At 37.1% G+C, this 17,972-nt stretch overlaps 3 non-coding genes across 3 annotated transcripts; 1 reads left to right on the top strand and 2 right to left on the bottom strand.

Moving 5' to 3' along the window:
- Nucleotides 1-1,280: 1,280 nt before the first annotated feature.
- Trnap-ugg lies at nucleotides 1,281-1,352 on the bottom strand. Its single transcript has one exon. It is a non-coding gene; the product is annotated as a tRNA-Pro (tRNA).
- A 15,914-nt stretch (nucleotides 1,353-17,266) lies between these two features.
- Nucleotides 17,267-17,338, top strand: Trnat-ugu. The gene has a single exon. It is a non-coding gene; the product is annotated as a tRNA-Thr (tRNA).
- Nucleotides 17,339-17,356: 18 nt separating this feature from the next.
- Trnal-uaa lies at nucleotides 17,357-17,439 on the bottom strand. The gene has a single exon. It is a non-coding gene; the product is annotated as a tRNA-Leu (tRNA).
- Between the last annotated feature and the right edge of the window lie 533 nt (nucleotides 17,440-17,972).

A 17,972-nucleotide genomic window follows, 5' to 3' on the forward strand; every position in this document is an offset into this window, starting at 1 on the left:
TAATATATGTTTACTTGTCCTTGTTTGTTTTATTTCCTCTCTCCCTCTACCTTTCATGAATAAGAAAAACCAGTTATAAGACTTTACAAATCATTATGTACCTCATTCGTTTATAGACAGTGGTCTGTTGCTTAACAACAATGGTCGTTTTACGTTCCAATTTCATAATTTTAACTGCAGTACTACAAAATGTGTTGTACGTACATGATATACCAGCGTTGCCAGATTTTTTTTCGGGCAAAGCGGGATTTTGAAACTTTTTGAATAAAAAAGCGGGATTCTTTCATCCAAAAATGGGACATCATACTACGGGTTTGTATAATTGATGCCTAAAAAAAAAGGTCGGATATCTGGGAAACAAATTGTCTTCAATAAAATCGAAAAAGCGGGACTGAACGTGTCCCGCGCGGGACATTTAATTTTGGGTTAAAAAGCGGGACGTCCCGCCAAAATCGGGACGTGTGGCAACGCTATGATATACACAACGTACACGAAATGTATGTGTGCTACAGAAATGTTAGCGAGAATGATACATGCCCACATACGTTAATTCAGATGAGACGTAATATAGTTAATGGTGGTAAGCTGAGGGTCTTCGGGGTGTCAATTCCGGAACATTTTAAATTCTACAAGTTGAGAATAACGTTTCAAAATAACTCGATTGGAGATTTTGATAGCTGGAGGTCATTACCTATTTTAAACTGCTCCGATTATGAAGATGTTTACGCAGACGCACTCATCGTAGCGTCTGAAAATACGAAAACAGATTTGAATACAATTTCTGGACTTATTTACTTTATAACAGTCGCTACAATTGTATTAATACTGAAGAGTATTGCAAAAATCANCATCGTAGCGTCTGAAAATACGAAAACAGATTTGAATACAATTTCTGGACTTATTTACTTTATAACAGTCGCTACAATTGTATTAATACTGAAGAGTATTGCAAAAATCATTCAAAAGTATTATGGTTAATGTAGCGAAAACAGCATAAACTCCACATTTTTACAGCAGTCCTCCAGATTGACTGGTATCAACAACATACGGTTCAGTAGCGCTGCTCCATCTGATGTTAAATAACTATCCCATATACATCATGTATTACACCTACTTTATGCTAATAAATGGATATAAAAAAATAATTTTTTTCTCGTTTCTTTTTCATATACCTACCGAGTCAGGTTGGCTGAGTGGTTAAGGCGCCTTGTTTAAGCCTTGGTTCCCAAAAGGAGCGTGGGTTCGAATCCCACACCTGACATTTTTGAAAAAAATGTAACTGCCTCCTGTGAGATTTGAACTCACGACCTCCGGTTTCCAAGACCAGTGCTCTACCACTGAGCTAAAGAGGCTCATGCTATGTTTGAATTTGAATTTTGAATTTTTGCTAAGACTAATATATCAAGTTACAGTTTATATTAAAAAGCAAGTCTGAATCTGTAGAAAACAGGTCTGAACCAGTAGAAAACAAGCCTTAAATTGAGGTGACCTTGACGTGACCTTGACCCCAGACGACCAGAGGTCGATGACCTTGACGTGACTTTCGTCTAGAATGACGCAATGCTGTTTTTAGGTCATTGGTCTCGAATGATGCAATACCAGATAAGAATGACGCAATGCTGTTTGGAGGTCATTGGCCTCGAATGATGCAATACCAGATAAGAATGACGCAATGCTGTTAAAGGAAATAATATATCAGGTTAAAGTTTATGCTAGCGTGGCCAGTATTAAAGGAAATAATACATCAGTTTAAAGTTTATGCTAGCGTGGCAGTATTAAAGGAAATAATTTATCAGGTTACAGTTTATGCTAGCGTGGCAGTATTAAAGCAAATAGAATACCAAGTTGCAATTTTGCTAACACTGCAATTATAAAAGAAATCAGGTTACAGTTTATGCTAGCGTGGCAGTATTGGAGGTCATTGACCTCGAATGATGCAATACCGGATAAGAATGACGCAATGCTGTTAAAGGAAATAATATATCAGGTTAAAGTTTATGCTAGCGTGGCAGTATTGAAGGTCATTGACCTCGAATGATGCAATACCGGATAAGTATGACGCAATGCTATTTGGAGGTCATTGACCCCTCCCTTATCGTAACCATAGCCACGCCTCTTTGTCGCCATCTTGTTGTTAGCGACCTATCACCTGCCGCTACGTGCCGCACCCCGCACGCCGCCATCTTACCGCCGCCATCTTCCCGCTACAGCCATCTTGCCCCGCCTCCTCCTACCAGCGACATCTATAAAATCCTGGCGGCAGAATTCCGAACTAACCCTCTGGTCATTGACCAACTCTTCAGCAACCCGCCTCGCTCCATGTAGGCCGCCGCCATCTTATCGCTAACGACCAATCAACTTCCTTGCAGACCGCCGCCATCTTCTTGTTAGCGACCTATCACCTGCCCTCAGCCTCCACAGGTAGCCGCCCCCGTGCCGCTATGACACTTCTTGCAGCTCGATGGCCATGTGACGTCACTTCCATGCCGCCATGACACTTCTTGCAGCTTGATGGCCATGTGACGTCACTTCCATGCCGCCATGACACTTCTTGCAGCTTGATGGCCATGTGACGTCACTTCCATGCCGCCATGACACTTCTTGTTAGCGACCTGCCCTCAGCCGCCTCATGTAGCCACCCCCGTGCCGCCATGACACTTCTTGCATGCCAACACCCACGCATCTCTTGCACAACGACAATGCCCAAAAGAAGTCGCTGAAGGAGCGCGCCGAACTCGATAGACACTGGCCATGTGACGTCACTTCCGGCGTAGAACCCGCCTATCATATCTACTAATAAATAGTAAGAAAAAAATTCAATTATGGAAAAAATTAAAACGGCAAAATGATTAAGCTACTTATGAAAGTACTATTGTATCGTAAAATATGCGAAGTGGTTAAGAAAATATGATGTGCTGGTTTCTAAAAGATGCACATAGGCTTGCAAAAAAAACATTAATTATTTTGTTGTTACTGTTATTCTATAGTGATTAAACGGGTTTTAAATTACTGTTGTAATAATTTATTTCAGTTTCATTCAATATGACATTCAAATAGTATTTTGACGATCATGCAAATCGAAATTTCTCATGACGGTCATTGGCACAAGATACAGTTATTTTTATAAAATATATTTCGATTAATTTATCTGATTGAAATAATTTCGCAAAATAGAATTATCAAATTAGATGCAGAATCAGTAAAATGGACATGGTACTTTCTTTAAGTTGACGATTACTGTACAGTTACTTTAGAATTATTTATTTAATTAATAGTTTGTTTTAGTTGGTTGGTTTTGATTGTAGTTTTTCTGTCGAAATAATTTTTTTTTTCTTTGCAGTTCCAAGTCTCCAGGCAGCATGTAGAGATGCAATCCTCCAGCATATTACAAAAAAAGCTGTTTCGTCCTTGCCGTTACCAAAACTTCTTAAGGAATATCTTTTATATCAAACTTAATTACAAATTGAATATTAAATTCAGTTCTTTAAAATATTAAATATTTGAAAATCAGCCTTCGTCATATATAAAAATGTTTATTTGTTACTTGTACAGGTTCATTCACATAACATTATCTCTCCTTATTTTTTTGTATTTTTCTATCTAGAAAAAAAAATGCATCAGCTAATTTATATATTTATTTGAAGTCGCCAGAAAGATTCCCAAAACTTTGGTTTTACCATTTCTTCCTAGATAGAAAAGTAAAGACGAGGAGGGTAGAATGTTGTGAATGACCCTGTACTGATAGAATGATCAGTAGAAGTCTGATTTTCATCATGTTCTGAATTTGAACTTTAATGTGATCTCCAGAGGTGTACCTTCTTTTTTAACGTAATGTAAAATACATCCTACATTTAAATGTCTTAATTTTAAAAATGTGAAATATACAGTGATAAATATTGTACTACTTAATTTTTATAGAGCATTGATTCCCAAAGTCTATTATATGTAGACCACATGCAAATAAATAATAATATAGTTAACAATAATTGCAAAGGAATGATGACTCTAATTTTCTTGTAAGTTTTACCAGATAAACATGGCTATCTAAATTGTATTTTGTTTATTGTGTCACATTCCAAATGCTTCTATAAAATGATATCTGCAGCAGATGAGTACTGATCTGAAACTATCAAAGTAGGGATGGCCTTAGTTGAGTGTTGAGTAGTTGAATGATATACGTATATAAAACACACATCCAACCCCAACCTGATATCTTACACCCCTTAAAAACTCTAAGTCAGCATGAATTGTGATATATTATTTCCCCTAAAACTGCTGTAAACAAAATGGTAACCTGATATCTTAATTCCTTACCAATTACTAAGTTAACATAAATTGTAATTCAACACATTTGATAGAGTAGAGTGGAGGAGGGAATTATGTCAGTGGTAATACCGGCAACAGTAGTAGTGATTCTTTGCAACATGCCTGTTCCAGTTAAATACAAATGCGGTGGAAAAACTACAGAACACAAAATGTGTTCCATTTGAAAGTAAATATTATTTTACCGATATGGATATATCGAAACATATTCCGAATCAATTCTACAGTTTTTTTTATACTTAATTGATCAGAGATCTCACCAACGTAGACTTCAGGGTGGAATACGGGAAATTTACCATATTTCAAAACAGGGATAAAGAGAACACACACACATATTTAATCTTTTCACACTGTTGACATTGTAGTACGTTCTGGTGTTACCAGTTTTTTTGCCATAAAAAGCATCGTAAACGGCTCTTACACATGGACGTTATTTTGCCGATCGGCATTTTATCGGTCGTTGAAACACCACGTGGAAAACCTATCACATGGCATAGCGTTCAAACGTTACCTTAGATGGGACGTAATGGGTAAAATGGAAAGGGTTATGTGTGCATATATCTTGTACAGACGACGTAAACAAAGAAAACGGAAGGAAAGGGCAATATGAATTCATCTGTTAATGCAGGAGAAGACAGCGGTAGGAGCATTATACACTTTATTTGGAAAATTAAGAACAGATGAGGCCAAATTTTTCAATTATTTTCGAATGTCGGTTTCAAACCTTTTATTTGAACTGATCGGTGATCATATTGTCAAACAAGATACAAACATGAGACCATTTATTCCACCTGAAGAGATGTTTGCAGTAACACTTCGGTGAGAATCACGATTATTTATTAGATTTTGCATGGGAAAACATAATCAAAACAAAAAATATAAGCGTATCTAAATAAGTTATAACTAAATTATTTATTCTTTGGCAAAATCTAAAATATAGAAAAAGCTTCTAATCTTCCTGGGAACCTCTAAGTAAATAAGGATCTGTAGAAAAAGTGGAAAACGTTCCATTGTGCGCATATTGCAGAATATTATGCTCTTCATTTGCACTTTGGGAATTATCCATGCCACTGATTTGATTGTGACCTTGCATTTATGGGGGGAACGACTAATAATGGCGTTGGAGTAATTTTTGAACTGTATTGGACATGTGGACGTCCATACGATTACATAAATTCCATACTAGCGTACTGTCTTCCCTGAATTCTTTTAACCAGTTGCATGACTTCTTAGCGAAATTCTAACTTTTGTTCACTATTAAACTTGTGGAGGTATGGCAAAAGTGACTTCAAGAAGGAACTATCGTCATTCGTCTTTCGTTTTACCTCCAACATCTTTAAAAGTTTTTTTTTAAACGCATCCGGTCTGGATACTGCGACTGAAATTAATGATGATGTAGACTGGTGACGAAACACGTGAAAAGATTCCTGTACAGTCAGAAAGCTGCGAGTCTTCACCGTCTTCATTATCTTCTGTTGCTGTTGCTTGTGAAACGATCTCTGAACACGATAAATTTGAAACAGTTTCATTATGATCGTAGCAATTTCGTAGGCGGTGTTAGCAGCACTGCCTGATTTCAATGTTTTCGCCTTGTAACTTTTAACGTCATTATCGCGGACATGTTTTCATTTTTTATTATTGCGTTACCTAAAACAAAATTGAATGTTTAGGTTTTTGATGAACGGAGCCACGTTTATTGATCTGCACTACAGCTATAAATTGGGAATATCTACAATATGCAAATTTGTGAAAAACATTTGCCAAAAAATATGGCAAGTGCTGGTGGAAGAATATATGCCAGCACCGACTGAAACAATTTGGAAATAATATGCGGCAAGATTTGAGCTGATAGCTAATTTTCCTAATTGTGTTGGAACCATCGATGGAAAACACATTAGAATTGTGAAACCACAGCACATCGGTTCTTTGTACCTACTATAATTACAAGCACCTTTCCTTATTGTTATTGGCAGTTGTCGATACAAAATATCGTTTTATATATGTGGATATTGGCGTATACGGTAAGGAATGCTACTTATCGGTTTATAAGGAATCAACGTTCTATAAAGCTCTTGAAAATGAGTAGTTGGATCTGCCTGATGATAAACCGTTATCCCAAACTGATGGACCTCCACTACAACATGTCTTTGTAGGAGATGAGGGTTTTGGATTATCACACAGATTAATGCGACATTTTGGAGAGCATAATTTATCACCTGAACAAAGAATCTTCAATTACCGTTTAAGTCGTGCAAGAAGGTATGTTGGATGTGCTTTTGACATATTAAGCAACAAATGGAGAATTTTTCATCGGTCAATTAATGTTTCACCGGACTTCGCCAAAGAAATTGTTAAGGCTTAATGTGTACTACATAATTATATACGTGAAAGAGATGGTTACCTTAAAATGTAATAGCTACAAGAACTGCTAAACAAGTACGAGACCATTTTACATCATATTTTGTTAGTGATGCAGGATCTGTACCGTGGCGATTTAGTAAAATTTAAAAATATTTATAAAATTTTCAATTATGTAGATCTTCCCTTTCTCATTTTTTTTTCAGAACTAGGCAGACTTGCGTAGTTTTCTATTAAAATATTGAATATCTCTTCCCAAGCCGAGTTCGTTTTCGTCCTGCGGTAGGCGTATTTGCTGTTTCGTGTGTAAATCTGCATAAGCTATTATTCATTGAAGCCTGCCGATGCGATGGTTCAAAAAACGAGCGGCGCCCGCGTGCTTGCCCTCCAAATTTTAATTTCGTCGGCAGCCGACCGTCAACGTTGCCGACAACGACTTCGTGTGTAAAGACGTATTTAACTATATGTAAATTAAAATAACGTCCGTGTGTAAGAGCCGAGTGTTGAGAAGGGGGTGTTACTAACGAATGTCCTTGAGTATAGGCTTGCAGGGTCTTCGTTTTCCTTTAACATTTTTCTAAACTGGCATTCCCACATTTCGATAATTTCCCAAGCTTTTTAATCTGTCTTGGTATGGTTGTCGTAGACTCATGCCTCAAATCCGTAGCTTCTGTGGAATTATCTTGTAATGATTCACCTATATTGATTTTCATGTTCCTAGAGCTTATGCGTGACATTTACAAATTTTCTGCTAAAGGTAAAAAATTATAATTATTTGTATATAATGTGTAGAAAATTTCTATTATATGTTCATTTGGCCAACAACATATTTTAATTATTTATGTCCACAAACAATTTTATTATATTGGTGGTAAATTTCGCTTTGTTCCATTTCAAAAGGTCTCCAAAAGGAAGTGTAGCCGATGCACGTACGAACATGAATATGACAAGTGTCCAGCCATGGGTCAACGTTGCAGTAAATGCAAAAGAATGAACCACTGCAAAAGTATGCAAATCAGAACAAGTACATGCAGTGAACTAAGAAACTGAAGAGGCTAATGAAGAAGTCATTGGCATTAGTGCTGTATTTGAAAAGAAACGAATAAATGAAGAGATAGCAATAGTCGATTCCATCGACAACAAAAATGAATGGTTTGAAGTTATTAAAATTACACAAAAGAATGTGAAATTTAAACTAGACACAGGAAGTCAAGTTAACATCTTATCAAAAGAAGCATTTAACAAATTAAATTTAAAGACACAGTTAAATAAAACAAACAGACAATTGGTCTCATACACTAACCACGATATTAAAATAGAGGGCATATTGTCGCGTTATCGCTCCCCTCGTCTGATTGGTCGGCGTGGCGGGAGGTGTTCTCGCACGGGCTTCGGGTCGTGACGCATAAGGCGAGGCCGCGTCGCGCCGCAAAAGTCGCTGGGACGCCAGTTGTGGCCTTTCAGTAGAGTTAGTAGAGACAATTTCGTCAGGATCGACAGTTGGCCGAGGAGTTGGGAAGTGAATCGTCCCCTCACGGGTGTCGAGTTGTCCTGACAACCCCGCAGCTGCTCCATCATCCGGGAAAACGGCGATCGAACATGCATACGGCGGTCCTCGTTCTACCTCCTGGTCCGAAGAATCCGAAGAAGGGCTGGGAGAAGACGACGTACGAGCTAAATATTTATCCACCCAAGACATATTGAGTTCAATCCTCTACTAGGCGTAGGTAAATAGTTTAAAAGTTCCGGGTTTCAACTTTATAGACGTAAGAGTCTATGTGTAGCACTGAACTTACTGAAGAGTTCGAGGACTCTGTATAGCACTGAATTTAAAGAGTGAGTTCTAGGACTCTAATAGTTTCTTAACACTAAAATGTTTCTTAAACTCTTGAATAAGTGCGCGTGTATGGTTCTTAATCTAACTGGCTGAACCTTGTATATAATATGTATGGGCTATTGGGGACTGAGGTATTTGTCATCGCGCGTCACACCAATGCTATGAAATGATCTTTTTTGGCGAGGTAAGAGCAACTCGAAGGAATAATAATATACAGGGTGTTCCCAGTTCGGGTTGCCTATACTTGAAATGGATACAAAATTTCAATTGTCAAAAAAATCATTCTTCATAAAAATTTTTGCTTATCCAGAAGCCCTTGACAAGATAATCATTTGTTCAATTTAATGTACAGGGTCTTCATAAATTTGGAAAAAGTAAAAATAGTAAAGAGTAAAGTATCTTAAATCTTAACGTTACGTGAAAAAGTAATGGGGAAAAGTTGCTTAGAATTAAATTTTATGTTTAAATATGAAAGCATGGCCTTCTAGTTAATACTCGACATACTGGGATATTCTAGGACTCTACTTATTTTTTAATACTTTCGGAGAAGCCATTCTATTTAAAAAATGTTGCTTTATTGAAAAACAGATACACAAGTTTGCATATTAATAATTTATTTTTTATACAGAGGGATCAAAAACATTAATCCAACATTTATTTTGAGGACACAGCAGAATCAGTATGTACGCGCCATTACAAAACTATTCTACATGAAGTCTGCCAAGTTCAACACACCTCCAATCTTTTTATAAATGCAGCGTAGGTCGAATGTATCATTTCTTCATTTACTTGGGCAATAGCTTCAATTATCCTGCTTTTCAAGACATCAACATTGTGTTGCACTGATTCTCTGTACACTCTTTCATTCAAGAAGCCCCACAGGAAATAATCAAAATACCAATAATTTGTAGAAGGCAATTGTTATCAATAATTGTTTGACATTAGTTGTGACATTAGGTTGATATTTAATTTTATTCAAATAATGCTTACTTTACAGCATCGCATTTATCTTGTTAAATGTTACGGTATCGGTAACATTTATTATAGCCAAGCAATTGAATTGTTCCATGAAAAATATCCAGATAAAGTTACCCGTCAAAATATGAGAAAACTAATTCGAAAATTTGAGTTAACTGGTGATGTAAAAACGTAAAAAGGTCAAAAAAGAGACACGATGACGATGCTGCAGCCACAATACTATGGTTTTGAATTCGGTAGAAGAAAACCCGAGACTGTCACTAAGGAAGATAACTAAACGCAAGATACATATTCAGAGGATTTTGTTAGAAAATTATTTTAAGGCTTTCAAAGCAAAAGTAATTCACACTCTAGAAGTTGGTGATGATGCACATCGTTTGGAGTTCTGTTTAGAGGAGAAAGGATTGTGGTAGATAGACATTTTCACAAAAATATAATATTTCCAATGAAACCACTTTTTCTACTAATGGAGTGGTATCCTTGCAAAATTGTCGTTTTTGTTCGCAAGACAGTTACAGTTACTTCAAGAAGTCAAAGGTTCAAAAAAGTAAATGTTCGGTGCGCGATTACTTTCAACCGAATAATTGGGCCATTCTTTTTGAAGCAAATTTAAATCAATACACGTACCTGGAGATGCTAGACACGTTTTTTGGCCAGAATTAGAAGAAGAACATTTGGAATATAGACAAAAAGCGTATTTCCAACAAGACGGATGTCCCGCTCACTCAACAATTCTAGTTCGCAATTGGCTTAACAGAAAATTTCGAGAGAAGTGGATAGGAAGATATGGTGCTATTTGTTGGCCAGCAAGGTCCTCTGACTTGTCCCCGCTTGATTATTTTCTTTGGAGCTTCTTGAAAGAAAGAGAACCTGAGCAACACAACGTTGATTTCTTGAAAATCAGGATAATTGAAGCTGTTGCCCAAGTAAATGAAGAAATGATACATTCGACCTACGCTGCATTTAGAAAAAGATTGGAGAGGTGTGTTGAACTTGGTGGACCTCATGTAGAATAGTTTCTTAATGGCGCGTACATACTGATTCTGCTGTGTTCTCAAAATAAATGTTGGATTAATGTTTTTGAGGTTTTTGATCCCCCTGTATAAAAAATAAATTATTAATATGCAAACTTGTGTATCTGTTTTTCAATAAAGCAACATTTTTTAAATAGAATGGCTTCTCCGAAAGTATTAAAAAATAAGTAGAGTCCTAAAATATCCCAGAATGTTGAGTATTAACTAGAAGGCCATGCTTTTATATTTAAACATAAAATTTAATTCCAAGCAACTTTTCCCCATTACTTTTTCACGTAGCGTTTAGATTTAAGGTACTTTACTCTTTACTGTTTTTACCTTTTCCAAATTTTTGAAGACCCTGTACATTAAATTGAATAAATGACTATCTTGCCAAGGGTTTCTGGACAAGCAAACATTTTTATGAAGAATTATTTTTTTTGACAATTGAAATTGTATCCATTTCAGGTATAGGCAACCCGTACTGGGGACACCCTGTATATGTAGATTTATTGATTGATTGCGTATACAACATGTGCATGGAGATACATCGGAGTAAGGAACAGTTTGTTACAATACTTTTGTGGAATGAGCTTCGCAGCTATTAGAGTTCGAATGAGAGTTTGTGTGCACACACTAAGTGGGTTTCCAGGCCCACCTATAAGACTGCAGATGCCCAGAGTCGACGTTCGGTCACATCTCGTTCAGACGACTAATCTCCCCTTCTTTTGGCGGTGGAACTGGCATGGCTCCGCAGAAAGGGTGTCAGAAAAAAGTGGCATTGTCGGCTCCGGGTCGCGCTGGTGGTGGCTCGGGGTGTGCTGGTGTGGGATCTAAAAATGACTTTTTGGCATTAGTGGTCGCCGATTTGGCGTGACGACGGACAGCTCCGGGCTTCTGGTCGTTCCTGGAGCGGCTTTGGGACGGCAAATCGGAAAGATCGTCGATTTTGTTGCTTTATCGGCCTCTGGCGGCGGATCCAGAGGAAATACGGCCCTTTTGGAAGCTGATTCGGTCGAATTGAGTGGCAGCGGTTCGAATGAGACCAACCAGAGCATCGAGGGACGCCGGGAACTACTGACGAGCGGTGGCGCCCCAAAATATGGCAAGTCCATCGAATTTCTTGCTTTATCAGCTCTGGCGGCCGATCCAGCGGAAATATGTCACTTTTCGACACAGTTTCGGTCGAATTGGGTTACGGCGGTCCTAACGAGCCCATCCAGAACGTCGGCGGTCGTTGAGAACGATCGAACAACGGTAGCGTCTCGAAAAGTGGAAAGATTGTTGATTTTTTCGTTTTATCGGCTCTGACGGCGGATTCAGTGGAAATATGGTCCCTTTAGAAGCTGAATCGGTCGAATTGGGTTACGGCGGTTCGAACGAGACCATCCGGGACGTCGTGGGTCGCTGGGATCGATTGATTAGTGGCAGCGGCTTGAAAAGTGGAAAGATGCATAACCACCGAAAATAGCCAACCTTTATTAGGTTTAGAAGGTATCGATACATTGCAGCTAATAAAAACAGTAGAAAATATTGATACCGCAATAAATGAAGTCAAAACAGAAGAGGAAGGTACTAAAGAATGCACAAAAATAATCGAAGAAAATGATGATGTTTTCAGAGGTGTTGGATGCCTCAAACATGTTTACAGAATAAAGTTACAAGAGAATGTAGAGCGATTGCGAGAGATTGCGAGATGTCGAAAATACCAATAGTTTTACACGCTAAAGTAGAATACCAGTTAAATGAGATGGAAAAACAAGGTATAATAAGGAAAATTGAAGAACAACTGATTGGATACATCCCTTGGAGATTGTAGAAAAAAGTGATGGTAATTTGAGATTATGTATGGACCCAAAACCGTTAAATAAATACATCAAGCGAGAACGTCTTTGAACGATTTTGTCAAGAGTCAAAGATGCAAAATATTTTTCAGTTCTTGATGCAAGCTGTGCCTATCATCAGGAGCTCAATTCTTGACGGTGAGAGAATAGAATGCTCCCTGGGGAACATTCCCTCATTTCGCTCTACTACTGTTCTCTCACAAAATTCATACTGTATTCTCGACACAAGGGGATCGAGCCATGAAAGTGAAAAATGAGGAACAATGTTGTCAAATGTACCGACCAATCAGAAAGCAGTAAATTGGCGGTAGAATGAAAACTAGTGATGAGCTAATCATGAAGTAAGTGTGCTACTTATTACCTATTATTGTTATTTGATTGTCAGTGTCAGGTGCAGTCTAAAAAGGACAGAAAATGGAAATCAATAAAAAACCGAAGCTAAATCCAGTAAGTTCTAAACAAAAAGAACTTCTAATATATTATATTGAGGGTAAAAAACGAATGTACACTGGAATCTTAACACCCAGCTACACTAGAGAGACAATGATGGCTAACTGGGAAGAACTTACAAATATTTTAATACTATTTTAGGTAGATCCATTTTATTCTATTATTATTTTATTCGAGTACTGTACAATCCCTCAGGTAAACACAAATTATACGAACGTTTCCTCAAACTTCTCGAAGGATATCACCACAAAACAGTAACTAGAGAAATGAATATGACGGACAGATTGCGGAATTCGTAATTTCTGAAACGTGTCAAAAAATATAGGGTTAGGTTTAATGATCCCTGCCTGTTCCCCCGAAAATATCAGTAGAAGAAATAGTGAACAATTCTTCTATCATTACTCAATAGAACACCATTCAAGAATACCGATTAATGTGTTTTAGTAGAGACGCCCCTTTTCTCTCGTTCCTTCTACTCCCTATAATTCAAGAATAAAGTCCCAGATATCATTAGACGAAGAAAGTGCCAAAATTTTCACGATATCAACGCCATTCGGAACACAGTTATCAAAGACTGCCATATGGGTTATTTAGTGCATCAGAAGTTTTCCAAAAACAAATAAACACGATTATCGAAAATATTTATGGAGTTTTAGCCTATGCAGATGACGTTTTGATACTTGGAAGGACTATGCAAGAATACAACGACAGATTAGTCAGTTTATTTAAACCTGCAAGAAAAAATAACATGAAATTTAAAAAGAATAAAAATGCAGTTAGCAGTCAAGAAGATTTAGGACATGAAATATCAGAAAATGGCATGGAAATATCAAAAGTAAAAGTATCAGCAATTTTAGACATGAAAAGTCCAACCAATAAAAAAGAACTACAGTCATTTTCAGGAATAATCAAGTATACATATATCAAGATTTATACTAAATTCATCCAAGGAAACAAATTTTACGAAATCTATTAAAAAATGATGCAGTCTCGATGTAGACTAGTGTTGAAGAAACCTGTTTTGCAAGATTAAAAAACCTAGTTTGTGAAGCACCAGTGTTATCATTTTTCGACACAAACAAAGATGTAATAATAGCAGCAGATGCAAGAAAGTCAGCAATTGGAGGCGTATTGATCCAACACGACCATCCGATAGCTTTTTGTTCAGCTAGTTTGACATAAACACAATAACGATACTCTGTTACTAAGAAGGAACTATTAGCAGTAGTAGCAACATGTGAACATTTTCATTATTATCAGTGGCGGCGCGTGAACATTGATTGAATGTGTTCTGCTTAGGGTTGTTACATTTGTTGAATTTAATTCCGGGATATTAAGTGCCCGGAGTCTCTAAATTGCGCCGCAGACGAAAAATTTTAAAATTTTCAAGGTCACGCGTTTTCCTGGCACTTCTGAATTTCAAGGAACAATGAATTTATAAAAAAATACAGATTTTCACAAGAATGATTTTTGAAATTGATACCTTTTTGAAATATCTATTTACGAATTACCTACTGATAGTATAATAAATTGGAAGAAACTAAATATATTTTATTAAATTATTGAATATTGTTTATAAAAAAAATCGTTTGTGAAATTTACCAACGATTCAACGAATTTTAATTTTCCTCGGCGTGTTATGATTTTTTCTTTATCTTTTTTTTTATATATATGTACATTATATTATATTCCGGGAGTTATACGTGCAAATCCGAAATCCGGGACAATACAGCTAATTCCCGGTACAATCACAGAAAATCCCGGTCATACCAATGTGGCTAGATGTTCTTTTAAAATGTCGTCAAGATCTACACTAAAATTTATGAGTCCACGAAACACATCAGGGTTGTCCGAATTTTCTGTCTCGTCGTGTCCGAGAAGTGCTGATTCGAAAGCTCCGCAAAATTTTATGCAATCTATGATTTTAAATAATACATAACGATTTTTCATTACCTGTTCATGTGTTTCCGTATATTATCCCAATATGCAGAATCTAACTGACTTCTTATGTTTATTTTACCTAAAGACTTAATGACTTAAATCTTTCACACTGTATATTGTTCATGCTTTATCCCCACCGAAACGTAAGCACGGAAACAAAACAGTGAATATCTTAAATCACACCCGCACACCCACTCTGCTTTTGTGTATACATTATTGTTTTTTTATAACTTTCACTTCTTTTATTTTTAGTTTATCCTCATAAGGCAGAGAACCAAATAAAGTTTTTTTTTTAAACGAAACGCTATTCATTTTAATAACTATAATATCCGTAGACGCCTAAACGAAAATATTCACACGTGCCGCTCGCAGAAATAAACCACCACATACCACGTACGAAATATTACTGCATTTACTGCAGACTGCAGCGCAGTGGCTGTCACTATTGCAGCCGCAAAAGCCCCTATCTTCGTGTACTGGGTCACGTGCCTGATCAGCCAATAAAAACAAAGGACGCATATAATTGTTCGCTGTCCACACATTGTGTATATGAAGTTGCATATATTAAGGAGCGTATCTCGCGTCGCAATAAATAATAATATAAGCTCCTAGATTTATTTTAGCGCGAGTACATTTGGATTCTTTTAATATTTTGTTGATATTTAATATGATTAAATACATAAAATTTTATGTGTTCTGCAGCTCCGCAGCTCTTATGGTAAAACCGCCACTGATTATTATACTTATGTAAGAGATTTCAATGTTCTAACAGACCATAAGCCTTTAATTGGATTAGTTAATAAACGATTCATGCACTTTCTCCCGGACTACAGAGTTTAGTTTTACTCCTACTCAAGCATAGAGTCAATTTAGAATATATTCCTGGTCGTATGCAGTATATTCCAGATGCATTATCCCGATTGAAGTCGGTAAATCAAAAAACATTAAACTCTTAAGTTAGTGATACCATATAAAGTTCAATCAGTAGTAGTGGCAAGTAAGGATAGAATTCAGCAATTACAAAAAGAAACTCAAATAGATACTGAATTAATCCAACTTTTATATTATATTAGAAATGGATGGCCGAAAAAAATATCTTTAGTTAATAACGAAGCCAAACAATATTTTAATATAGGTAGGTACGTTTCAACATTTATGAATATATTGAACTTATATTTAGAAAAGAAAATTCACGTGGGACATTTTGGAATAAATTCTTTTTAAGAAGAGCTCACCTGTCCATATATTGGCCTAGCATAACTGAAGATGTAACCACTTACGTGTCAACGTGTGAGATTTGTCAAAAACACTCGAATTCTAAACAAAAAGAACCACTTCAACAACACACAATACCTAATGTGCCATGGGAGAAAATAGCGATGGATTTCATGGAATTTAAGAATAAAAAATGCATGCTTGTGGCGGATTATTATTATTCAAAATATACAATTATCGTTCCAATGAATACTACCAAAGTAACAGATGTCATAAGTGAGTTGAAATCAATATTTGCGACACATGGACTACCAGTTGAAATTATGACCGATAATGGACCACCGTATGATTCACATGCATTTAATGAATACCTGAAGCAAGAGGATATAAAATATACGACGAGTAGCCCTCATTATCCAAGGTTTATAGAACGACAAGTTCAAATTAGTAGATATATGGGGCGGGTTCTGCGCCACACTAAATGACGTCACGAACTCGATGGCCAGTGTCCATCGAGTTCGGCGCGCTCCTTCAGCGGCTTCTTGTGGGCATTGTCGTTGTGCAAGAGATGCGTGGGTGGTGGCATGCAAGAAGTGTCATGACGACATGGAAGTTACGTCATACAAGAAGTGTCATGGCGGCATGGAAGTATCGTCATACAAGAAGTGTCATGGCGACATGGAAGTGACGTCACATGGTCAGTTGGTGGTAAATTTAAAATTCAATCACGATAAGGGGAGGTCAATGACCTCCAAACAGCATTGCCTCATTCTTATCTGGTATTGCATCATTCGAGGTCAAGTTTCTACAGGTTCAGACCTGTTTTCTACTGGTTCAGATCTGTTTTCTACTGGTTCAGGCCTGTTTTTTAGCATTAACTGTAACCTTATATATTATTTCCTTTAATACTGCCACGCTAGCATAAACTTTAACCTGATATATTATTCCTTTTAATAGCATTGCGTCATTCTTATCTGGTATTGCTTCATTCGAGGTCAATAACCTTCAAACAGCATTGCGCCATTCTTATCCGGTATTGCGTCATTCGAAGTCAAGGTCATGTCAATGTCATCAAACTCTGGTCGTCTAGGGTCAAGGTCATGCGAAGGTCGTCGACCTCTGGTCGTATGGGGTCAAGGTCACCTCAACTTAAGACCTGTTTTCTACAGGTTTAGACCTGTTTTCTACTGGTTCAGACCTGTTTTTTTGTTTAGCATAAACTGTAACCTGATTTTATTTCCTGTATAATTGTAGTGTTGGCAAAAATTCTAACCTAATATGCGGACTTGCTAGTAAACCTAGCATGAGCCTCTTTAGCTCAGTGGTAGAGCAATGGTCTTGTAAACCGGAGGTCGTGAGTTCAAATCTCACAGGAGGCAATTAATTTTTATCAAAAATGTCAGGTGTGGGATTCGAACCCACGCTCCCTTTAGGGAACCAAGGCTTAAACAAGGCGCCTTAACCACTCGGCCAACCTGACTCGATAGGTATATGAAAAAGAAACGAGATACAATTTTTTTATATCTATTGTCATAAGGTAGGTGTAACACATGATGTATATGGGATAGTTATTTAATATCAAATTCGAACTGTTGCTGAAAGTTCTTTATAACGTAAAGTACAAAATTTTATATGCATTCCGCAAATCCAGCAGACTTCCACATGGGCGCAAGGTAGAAAAATAACGTTTCGTTCTCGCCTTCGACATATTCGGCAAACCTTTTCAGGCGGTCCCCAGCATTCGTCTTCAGGAACGGAACTTGGCCTTACTTCGATTGGCTTCCTACCAGACATTACGTTCTCTTTAAAAGCACCTATTGCTACACTTAACTATGATATACTGAAGAATAATTGAACATCTAATGATTAAATTTACAGAACAAAAGTTGTGTTTTTAGTCCCTTTGTTTCTTGATAACAACTTGAATATTATACAATGGAGGTGGTAGGGTTGTAATTCTTGAAGGAGTTGCGTTACTGAACCGTATGCTGTTGATACCAGTCAATCTGGAGG

This window comes from Anoplophora glabripennis, unplaced genomic scaffold (genome assembly GCF_000390285.2).
Source record: "Anoplophora glabripennis isolate ALB-LARVAE unplaced genomic scaffold, Agla_2.0 scaffold813, whole genome shotgun sequence".
Lineage (NCBI taxonomy): Eukaryota > Metazoa > Arthropoda > Insecta > Coleoptera > Cerambycidae > Anoplophora > Anoplophora glabripennis.